The sequence below is a fragment of the Notamacropus eugenii genome, chromosome 1 (assembly GCF_028372415.1).
Source record: "Notamacropus eugenii isolate mMacEug1 chromosome 1, mMacEug1.pri_v2, whole genome shotgun sequence".
Taxonomy (NCBI): Eukaryota; Metazoa; Chordata; class Mammalia; order Diprotodontia; family Macropodidae; genus Notamacropus; species Notamacropus eugenii.
Window position 1 is genome coordinate 491,667,474 of NC_092872.1, and position 11,445 is coordinate 491,678,918.

At 37.4% G+C, this 11,445-nt stretch overlaps 1 protein-coding gene across 1 annotated transcript in view; it reads right to left on the minus strand.

The window, feature by feature from the left end:
- LOC140526983 (major urinary protein-like) overlaps positions 1 to 7,422 on the minus strand; it is a 34,977-nt gene extending 27,555 nt beyond the window's left edge. The window contains exon 1 of the mRNA XM_072643603.1: positions 7,302 to 7,422. The gene's annotated coding sequence lies outside the window, so the exon portion shown is untranslated. The remainder of the gene's footprint in view (positions 1 to 7,301) is intronic.
- Positions 7,423 to 11,445: the final 4,023 nt, after the last annotated feature.

The window sequence follows — 11,445 nt, forward strand, 5'->3', positions numbered from 1 at the left end:
GTTTCCATTCTATGGAATTCTCTCTTTCAGGTCTCAAATGGAATATGGAGAAATTAGAGACATAGTTGAGTAGAACATACCATTTTTGGACATGTCTGTAATTTGATCCTTCCTAATTCCCAATCTTTCATACATTTCTTCAAATTTCTTCTTTATTTCATCTGGCATATTTGGAATCTGGCCTATGGTAAGCGTGAAAGTGAGAATGGCTGCTGAGTCTCTCTCACTGATCACTTTCAACAATACATAGACAAGGAGGTAGCTGGATGAATGTGAGGTACAGGGAACAGGAGAGCAGGCCTATACCTTTGATCTAGGAGACTGAGCAAATACCTATGTGGATTGGAACTGTTATATATCCCAGGAATTTTTCAACAATTCATAAAGGAGGAAAGAAGATTCCCTGTTGATCTTCAGTAAGTCAATTAACAAACATTTATTAATTACGTACTATGTGCCAAGTACGATATGAGGCATTAGTGATACAAAGACAAAGGATAGTTAGCCCTTTCTCTCAAGAGATTTGCAGTCTACTAGAAAGAAATACCTTCACAAACAAGTTAATGAAAGTATGACTCCCTGGACTTTGAAGGTCAAAACATCTATTACATAAGAAATATGACAGATAAATAAAAAATCAGTGTTTTTAAGAGGGGAAGATTATTATCTAGAAGAAGGCCTTTTAAGGGATACATCACTTGAGTTTAACCTTGAAAAAAATTGGAGAATCCCAGGTGGGGATATGAGAATGTAGAGCAACCCAGCATGGGGGACTAACAGTCATTTCAGAGACTGAGAGAGACTGGGAGATATGAGGAGCAAATCTGGGATATCAGGACCATGTGATAAAGCAATGAAGAAAAACATAGGATAAGATTGTATTGTTGGAACTATTAGAATTCCTGAAACTTGATTACTGTTTACTCATCTTCCTTTTCCACATTCCCTTGATGTCTCCCAGGAAGGAATGTATCCTTCTCAAAGTTTATTTCTCTCTGAGGGAATATGACCTTTCTGCTTATATGACCTCAAAATACGATTTTAGCATAAACATGATTAACAATTCTATTGCCAAACTTTATTTGTCATTCAAATGACAAAAATGGAGTACCAAGGAGGGAAAAGAAATAGATTTAATGGTACAGTATTAGGCAAGAGGCCACACCCCTCACATTTTCTTTACTAGTTAGAGGTTTGGGATGAACAACAGAGAATAATTAATTCATATTTATTGCTTTTCAGAGCACAGAGAAAAATTTACACTGGGACCTTCTCTGTGTATCTCTGTATATCTGTCTCTCTTTCAAACACACACATACACACACACACAGATATATGCCATTTCTTTGTACTAAATACTATTTTATGTATGTATATGAAGAAAAAAATTAGTAGACCTGACTCTTACAAAGTTTGAATTCTACTGAAATCTCAGAGCTGCTGTTGAAAGTTATTGAAGGATGGTCAACATGGAATGTTTACTGTGCTGAGAAGCTTTTATTTCCCCCCATCCCCGAATCTCAGGCATTTTAATTGTAGTCAAACACAATTTAGGCCACCCACAAACTACAACGCTACAACTTATTTTCCTTTAGTACACTTATCATGAAAAAGAGAAGAAGAAGATTATTAGTACAGGATCATAGGATACACACCATAGAGGTCTCCCTAAGCAGTCACCTCTCTATCTTTGATATTACATGAAATAGTTATCAAATATTCAGAGTCTATTCTTTGAACGGAGAAATCATTTTCTCCATCACCTGTAAAATACTCAAAAGGTAAGGTAAGAATTTTGAAACTATAGGAACAAAGGTAAAGCTTTGAGACTTATTACTTGTTAACCTTCATGCAAAGGCCTTTCCCAAAATTTTTTCAGGAAACGACAATTCCATCACAAGCCCTGCTATTGTAACCAAACTTGAATTTTGTTAACAGACATATACTTTTTTCAACATTCCTCCTATCTGTCTCTAGAGTCACAAAATGGAAGGAACTTTGTGAAACCATCTAGTCCAATCACCTCACTCTATAGATGGGGAAATTGAGCCCAATGGGGGGCAAAACACTTGTTCAATGCTACGCAGAGAGTTAGTTTACATTTCAATCACATAACAGCTAATAAGACCTCTAGAGCTCTCTAAGGAGGAAAGGAGGCTAAAGAGTCTGATCTAAGCTTAGCACAATGTAATCATGATGAAATTTAGACAGGGTAGTGTAGGGACATCTGCAAAAAGTAAGGTTTGTGCATAGTTTCTGATCATTATCTACTTCTTTGTTAATCATTGGGTCCATTAGTTCATTTCAGAATAATACTGAAAGACACTGAGATGCCCATTTATACATACATTTCACATGCAGTTGACCAACCATCTTCTCCTGTGACAAGAGTCAAAAATGTTGAATGCAATTGCCATTTTCCCTGGTAAAAAGATTAGGATTGAAATAACACCTCATTTGGTCAAAGGAAATTTCACTAGGAAATACCCTGTTGCATTTATTTTATTAATTTTATGTTAATCTGCAAAATGTGTATTTTTATTTCTTATATTAGTATTATAAACAATGATGAATCCAAGATGACGTCTAACTTCTTAGAAAGGATCAAATTGAGTTCACTATTTAAAATTGCTTGCTATTTTTAAGTAATTTTGAGTTCTTTGAAAATCTGGAATCTTTGATTTGTTGAGTAATTATAATATTCAATTAAGGAAAGTACTGGAATAGATAAAAACACTCTCTCTTTAGTAGTTCTGCATAAAAATACTTTGGAATAATTACTGGTCTTTCCATGAGTTAACTGAAGTTGAATCTGGGTTCAAATTCTGGCTCTTTCACATTCTAACTGGGTGACATTGGGCAAGCAAGTCTTTTCACCTTTCTGAGAGTTAGAGTTCCCTTCCCCACATTGGGATATTAGTATTCTGCCTCTCCTCAAAAGCTCCTGTGGAAATTCTTTAAGCTGAAAGAACAATATATAAATATGAACTTTGTATTGTATTATATTCCCAACATCTGAGAAGAGCAAACAAAAAATTGTTCTAATTTAATCGATATAACTGAAATTACCTAAACTATTTCATACCCATTTAAAAAAAAGATAGAAAAGTATATAAACAACTCCAGGAAAATGAAGTCTGGTACACCTGAAAAATGTGAATTACCTGGAAAAGCTTATATTTGACAAGAATTTGTGAGAAAAACAGGAAAGCAGTCTGGCAGAAATTAAGTTTAAGACAATGTTGTACAAGTTTATACCATATCTTAAAGGGATATATGGTTAAATATTAGAGGTTATGTGTGTTTACATCCTTTGTTGCCAAAGAAGACCAGGCCATCAGAAATAATGACATGACTTGCACTTAACTTTGTTTTGAGTGAGGGAGGGCTGTGCAGGTCACCAGTCTCACTTCTCCTCCAGAGCCATCTGAATCCAGTGACCAGATATTCATCAAGATGACTGGAGATGACCCAGGAGGAGGCAATTGGAGTTAAGTGACTTGAACAAGTTCACACAGCTAGTAAGTGTGAGATGTCTGAGGAGAGATTTGAACTCAGGTCCTCCTGACTCCTGCACTGGTGATCTATTCACTGCACCACCTAGCTGCCCTATTAAAGGTTATAAAAATAAACAGAAAGTCATATTAAACACCCTACACAAATATATTTTGAAGGACATTTTCTGTTACATGAAATTGAAAAGCTCTTACTTGAACAAAATAAAATAACTAGGAAAATAAAGTAAACAGTAGACAACCTATAGGGGGAACTAATAGTAACATATAACATCATCCAAAACCTTTTCCCAATAGAAAAATAGTTGAAAGATTGTGTTCGTCCTTCATTGTGGAAGAAGACCATGCCATCAGAGGAATGATGACATGACTTGCACTTGACTTTGTTTTGAGTGAGGGAGGGCTGTGCAGGTCACCAACCTCATTTCTCCTCCAGAGACATCTGAATCTTTGGCAACAAAACACGAACACAATCCTGTGAGTAGATACAGCTGGCTGAATGTGGACTCAGCTAGCTGGGTAACTTATCTTCTCTCCTGTCTGCCTCCCCCTCCTCTTCTTTCTCCTCTACAAAGGAAGGTAAATTTGGATGGCCAAAAGATGACCTATTGACTTGGGTTTTACTGGCTTTCCTTTCCTTTCCTTTCCTTTCCTTTCCTTTCCTTTCCTTTCCTTTCCTTTCCTTTCCTTTCCTTTCCTTTCCTTTCCTTTCCTTTCCTTTCCTTTCCTTTCCTTTCCTTTCCTTTCCTTTCCTTTCCTTTCCTTTCCTTTCCTTTTTCTCCTGTCCTGTCCTCTCCCAAAACCTTAAACCTACTACACTCTGAAACTGGGACTCCAATGGGCCCCTGCCTAAGGGCTCCTCTGCACCCTCCTAGCTTTGCAGTGATTATCTATAGCAACTATATGTAGTAACTATAGTATAGTTGCTTTTTCTTTACCTCATTAAAGGGGCCATGCCTTGGCTACTTCTTAAACAGGCCTATTCAATGAATGGGCATTTCCTCACCCTAAGTGATCACCTGCAAAGACCTTGGCCTAAAGGACCCAAGGTCTCCCAGGGCATCCAGGGTCATGTCCAGTCATCCTGATGAATATCTGGTCATTGGATTCAGATTGCTCTGGAGGAGAAGTGAGGCTGGTGACCTGCACAGTCCTCCCTCACTCAAAACAAAGTCAAGTGCAAGTCATGTCATCTTTTCTCTGATGGCATGGCCGCATTTGGCAACGAAGGATGAACACAATCCTGTAAGCAGATGCAGCTGGCTGAATGGGGACCCAGACAGCTGGATAAGTCACCTCCTCTTTTGCCTGCCTCCCCCTCCCCTTCCTTGCCTCTGCAAAGAAAGTTGAAAGATATGATAATAATGATAAGCAACATTTATAAAGTTAGATGCTAAATATTGTGCTGAGCATTTTACACATATCACATCGTTTTATTGCCATAACAACCATAAGAAGTAGTTGCTATTTTTATTCCCATTTTACTCATAAGATAACTGAGGCAAACAGAGGTGAAATGACTTGACTAGCATCATGCACCTAGCAAGTGTGTGAGGCCAAATTTGTACTCAGGTCTTTCTGATTCCAGGCCCATTGCTCTATGGACTGAGATGACCAGAGTGTAAATATAAACAAAAATTGCCATAAAAAATTAAAAACTATGAACTATCAAAGAAAGAGTGTTATAAGCCACTAATAATATGAAAAATGCAAATTTTTAAAAATTCTGAGAATTTTCTTCTCCAGCAAATTGATATAGAGGACAAAAAATAGGAATAGTCAGTATTATAATAGCTGGATAAAGATAAGCAAATGCATTATTGTTGGATCTGCAGATTGGTCCAATTGGTTTGGAAAGCCAATGAAATTATGTTAAGAAAAGGAGTAAAAGGTACATATCTTTGACCCAGGCATTCCAAGACTAATCATATATCTCAAGGAAGTCAATGAGTAAAAGAAAGTCCCTTTATTAAGAAAACTATTGATAAAACTCTTTGGAGTAGGAAAGAATTGTAAACAAAGTTGATGCTCATTGGGGAATAGCTAAATAAGGTACTGAAAATGTGTGAATAAAGGGGGGATTTTTCTTCCCTCTCTCTCACTTTACTTTCTCTCTTCTTAGTAGAGGGGCCTCAGGTATCTCATCTCTACCATAAAGTGGAGACTGGTGATTCAGGAAGTTTTGGAACAGAAAGGAAATGGTAGTACACCCAGGGGGTGATTCAAAAGAACCAAATTTGATACAAAAATATAAAAATACTTGTAATCAGTACTGCCCTTCACCGTTGCGTATATACTTCAAGTACAATATCTTTTTCCTAGAATGTTCACCATTAATGTTCGTAAAAACAACCACATTCTGAGAACTTCTTCACTAAATTGACACTTGGCTCAGCCTGTTTGGGTTGAAGATTCCAGAACTATTACCCAGGTTTGTGTCCTCACTTCCAAATCTACCAATAAACCCAAACAGCACTTATCTTTTGAAGAAGACTACACTAAGAAGACCATTGTGTTCACTGAGACTTTTGACAAACTTTCTGAAGCCACCTCCTTTCCCAATCTTAGATGTCACATTTGAGGCCAATGCAACAGTGCCACTTCTCATTAATCTGTGGAAAAAGAGTTTAATGGGAATTTAAAAAAGACAACTCTGGTTACATAGACTCATGGTTTTCTTAAGCTGGGAAAGAATATAGTCCAAATTCCTCATGTTACAAATGAGGAAACTGAGGCCCCAAAGGTGAAGTATATCTTTACACCAATCCTACCTGGTTCACGCATTATCTTCATATAGTATAGAAGACAGTTAATGAGACTAGAAGTCTGGAAATTTGAGTTCTAGTCTGGCTCTAATACTAATTCACTCTATGACTTTTGGCAAGTTATTTAACCTTTTAGGGTCCTGGTTTACACATTTGTTCAATGGGTCTAATTATATTTGCACTGTGTGTTTTCATGACATTGTTCTAGTGATAACGTTACTTTCCCTTCCTCTTAGTTTGTATTTTGGATTTAGATATGATTGATAATTTCTTCAATTATTTGGGGATTAGGTAGAGAGATTGCTATGGGAACACAGAAGATCTCTACTGGAGTCCTAACTAATTCTCCTTTATGACTTATGAAAGACTTATGTTCATTCTCTGACTCTAATCCTGCATAGTCCTGGGGGATTCTCTTTTCTCTATGCTATCTGGATGTGAGATAACATCCCATTACAGAATTCATGTGGTATCTGACCCCCAGCACATGTACAGAATGAAAACCCTTCAGTTACCATCTGAATCCTATTGGCCAAATTGGTTTAAATGGCAGGTCACAGAATATGAGACTTGCTGGGATTTATCATCTCATAGATTTCAACTGCAGTTTTTTTTTGAAAGAATGGCATATAAGAATTTCACCCTCTTAGAGTGAGAAAACTTTTATAGATCATCATTTGCTACCCTTCATTTGTCAGATGAAGAATATGTTCCATGGGTTTATGCCATGATGAATGAGAGTCTGGTAATAATTTTTATTCTAGTTACATAAAAGACATAGGGTATGTGCACACATTCATGTGTAATTTCATATTTTCTGCTGAATTTAATCATTGGTAGACAACATAACTATTGGGCAGGACAGTTTTGAGTGAGAAGAAACGAATGCTTATCTTTTCCTTTCAGCTGCAAGTCCTGTTTTTGCTTTGTTCTGCCCATAGAGGCTCTGTTTTCCTTACCAGTTACCCTCATACCTTTCCCAGACAACTCTATCAGCCTGTTCCCATTCTTGTTCACTTACCAGAGCCAGCCCCACAGTCAACAGCAGAATCTTCATCTTCTAAAGGGTCTCTCTTTGCACTTCAGCAGCACCTGAATGTGTGAGGATTCTGATGAATGCTCTGAGTCTCTGGTCAGCCGCCTTTATACTTTAGTCTGAGGCAGGGTTCCTGATGATGTGTCACTAAAGGGACAGTGATCCTTCAAAATATACTTTATTTAGAGTCACCAGGCAGTGAGTAAATGCTACCCAAAGATTGTAAAGATAGATTAGTAAAGTACTTTCTGATAACAAAATTTGACATTTCTGAAATGCAAATTTCCAAGAACAACAGCCAGTGTTAAGTTTGGCCAGCTTTTTCAGATCAATGTAATGTTACTCCAGAAACCCGAAAATACATTTCCTATGGTTGTTATCCTTGTATCAGTCAGGCAATTAACTGCTCAGAAAGGATCACACTGAAGTCACCATTTTAAAAAGTGTTGAAAGTTGCCTACAAAGCACCTAAAGTACATGCAGTCTTGTCTTAGATAGTGTGGGAAGAGTGCCCAAATAAAGAAACATCTCTCATCACTCTCTGGGAAACATTCTGTCTGGTTGTAGAAATTTGAAAAAAAAAAACAAACCATCTTTTAAGTGTCAAGTGTTTGCAGAGCACATTTCTAGTCACTGACCAAACTGAAATGTCTAGACATGATCTCCTTTCGGTGTCAGTGCAGGGCACAATAAAATATTCTAACAACATTCTTTTTTCTGGTCTTTACATTTGAACTTAGGGGCTGCCAGAGATGAAACTCATTCTACCAGTATAGTTCATCAACTCCTTGAGAATTTATTTTCTTAATGACTTTCCAGAGGGAACTGAGACTTTAAAAGATTTGCCCAAGATCAATGTGCTAGAATACGTCAGAAGCCTTGATCCAGTAACTAATCTCAATTTGCCCTAAAATATCTTATTCCGTTTAACATACGTATATTAATACTCTGTTATGTTCAGGTCATTGTAGTGCCTTGATGATAGCAATGCAGAGACAACGAGAAAATAATCCTAGTTCCCAGGGAACATTCATGTGATTGAATGAAGTTTACAACTTGTATAAAAGAGAGTAAACAAATCACATATTTACAAACTTCCATGAAGTAATTTTAGAGAATGAGAGAGTGCTTGTAGTTATTAGTAGAGTGATCGTGCCTCATGAGACAATGATCTGTGGAACCACAAGGAGAAGTTGAGGAGGGAAAGAAATCTCTGTCTCCAAGGCATGCTGCCAGAAAACTTGAGTGTCCCACATAATGAATCACTAGCACTTTGACCAGAATGGAGAGTGTATACAGAGGAACACTAGGATTAAAAATCCATCCAACCTGTGGAGTGATTTACAGGGCAGAAGTAGAGGAGAATTGTGTTTTTTTCCTGTAACACTGCTTCAAAATCATCATGGAAATCCACCAGTCACTGACATCATGGCACTGGGGTATCAGGGAACTGCTCACTGGCCAGAGACTAAAGCCCAGAAAGTTCTCTAGAGGCTAGGAGCCCATTTAGGCAGTCTGAACCCTCCTCCTGTGCAAAGAATTAGCTGGTTTTGCTGCTATTTATTTCCATCTAGAGCTGGAAACTCTTTAAGGCAAGTAAATCCCTGCAGGTGCTGAGGGAGCTATTTGGAGGTCATCAGAATCCTGATGTTGTGATAAGATGCAATGGTATTAGTCCTATCTACTACCTGAAAGGGGAAATCTCTCAGGGGCTTGAAGCATTGCCCTCTACCTCCCTCCCTGGCTTGAGAGGGTAAAATGTTTTAGAGCATCAAGAGAGCTGAGGAACTTCGAAGTTCTCTGACTTACTGGAAAGGTTGTCACAGGAGGGGTTTGGACTGATTCAGCACCCATCCAAGTTGTTAGACCTAGAAAGCTGCAGATCTTAGGTTTAGAGCTTCTGTTTCATTGAAAGACTACAAATAGTTGATTTTCTAAAAGAATTGAACGTTGTTCAGTAACTATTGAGTAGCAGAGAAATAGCAGTAGTACAAGAGAGTAGCAGTTTCATCCTGGAACAGAGAAACCTAGCAAAGAAGCAGACAAAGCATGGGCTATACAATTTCTTTTTAAAAAATATGTCATTAAGGACTACAGTAAAGAGCCAGGGGATGCCCTGTGTAAGTGGATTTTTTTATTCATGTGTTTAACTACTAAGTTTCTGTAAGTGTATGCTCACTCTCCTCCATAGACAGTAAGAGTTTTGGTGATTTTCAACCAGATTTATGGGTAGATAATTATACTTTTAAAATTTTCTGTCATTTTCGTTTTATTGAGTAAAAGGTATAATATGATTACTATCGTTTTGCCTTCTGGATTAACAAATGTTCATGTTTAATAATTAAAGAGGCATCAGTGGTTGATTTATTGAAATAGGAGATACATCTGTGGGGAGTGAGGAGATACAGTGGAAATTTGTAGGAGTGTATCCCCTCCCAGCCCATCTTCACATCAGAATTACACTAAAAGCCCTGGGGAGTTGAGTGCTACCACCTTACCCACTCCTCTGGTGATACCATCAGTCCTGCCAGAGTGGATACGGTTGGCTGAAAAAGCCAGACTCAGCCCAGGAATAGAGCGAATTTTTGGAAGGGAAAGTCAGTGCTACACCCAGGCTATATAATTTAACCTCTGAGTATTGAAATATGTTCTTCCTGACAGAATCAATTAAAGGTTTTTTTCACCTATCAGTTCACAGTGTATATGAGTGTCCTGCCTTTTGTGTAGAGATTCAGCTTACACTTCTAACCTTTAATCTGAAAAGGAGATAGTTGAGGCTATGGTTCCTATTCTTGGAAAGACATGTTGCCTCTTCTGAGAATTCCAGCTAAAGCCAGAAACTTGAAGTAGCAAGAAAATCCAAAGTCTGGTACATAATATCACCAGCTTGGTGCCAGCAGAATACTGCCCAGAGGCTGTAATGCCAGATCATAGGGAACAATGCTCAATAAACTCTGTGTTCTAAACATACAAAGCTGGTAGACTCCATATAAAGTGGAAATAACTAATGCCATTACAAGTAGCATATTGACATCACCAAAGGACATAAAAACCATACCATGACACAACTTTATGGAACATGTAGGTGGTACACTGGAAGAGAGCTAGACCTGGAGCCAGGAAAAGCATAGTTCAAATCCAACCTCACATACTCCTACTTGTGTGGCCTTAGTCAAATCACCTAACCTCTATTTGCCTATGGATCACTGAAAAAAAACTTGATCCTCTGGAGGAGGAAATAGCAAATCACTGAAATATCTCTGCCAAAATTACTCCACAGACAAGTGGTCCATGTGATCATGAAGAGTTGGACATGACAGAAAAGCTTAACAACAAAAAAAAATAGAGGTTTAAGTTTCCCAAAGCATTGTATGCGTTATTGGTTCTCACTACAGTCCTAGGATTAAGTACTAGCATTCTTCTCATTTTAGATGGAGGACACTGATGCTGAGAGAGGTTAAGAAACTTGCAAAGAGTCATATCTAGCAAATAAATACCTGAGGCCAGGTTTGAACTCAGGTCTTCCTCACTCCATATCCATCACTCTACTGTACCACCTAAAGGCATCATATTTCCAATATATCTGGTATTCTAAATGTCAGTGCCAGATTTTTTTCCCCTTCTTTCCACAAATTGTTTATATCATTGGGAAAAAGCAAATGTCAAGTTTATGGTGAAATGTATTTTCGTAAATTTTCAAATTTTTAAGATAAAATTACATTGATATATTTTGAATTTGCATATCAAAATGTCACCATTTCTTAGTGTGTCCCTGTGCTCCATATCCAGATCCCATCACCATATTGAGAACCATCACTCATATTAAGGACCAATGCATATAATATTTCACATTCATAAAAGCCCACTTTTACAGGTAATCCAAATCACATCTCATATCTCTTCCTTGCAGCCAAATTTGATTATTATAATTTTGAAATATTTACTTTCATTTTGTTGCTATTATTATTCTTTCTATTTACATAGTTTCACTCATTAGGTAAATCATTTCTCTTAGCTCTGATTGCTTCACTATCTATTCTTGACTTTTCAATATTCCATTAATTAGTTTTTTCATGGATTCATTTTTTATTTAGGTTTTCAACATTCATTTCCACAAAATTTTGAGTTC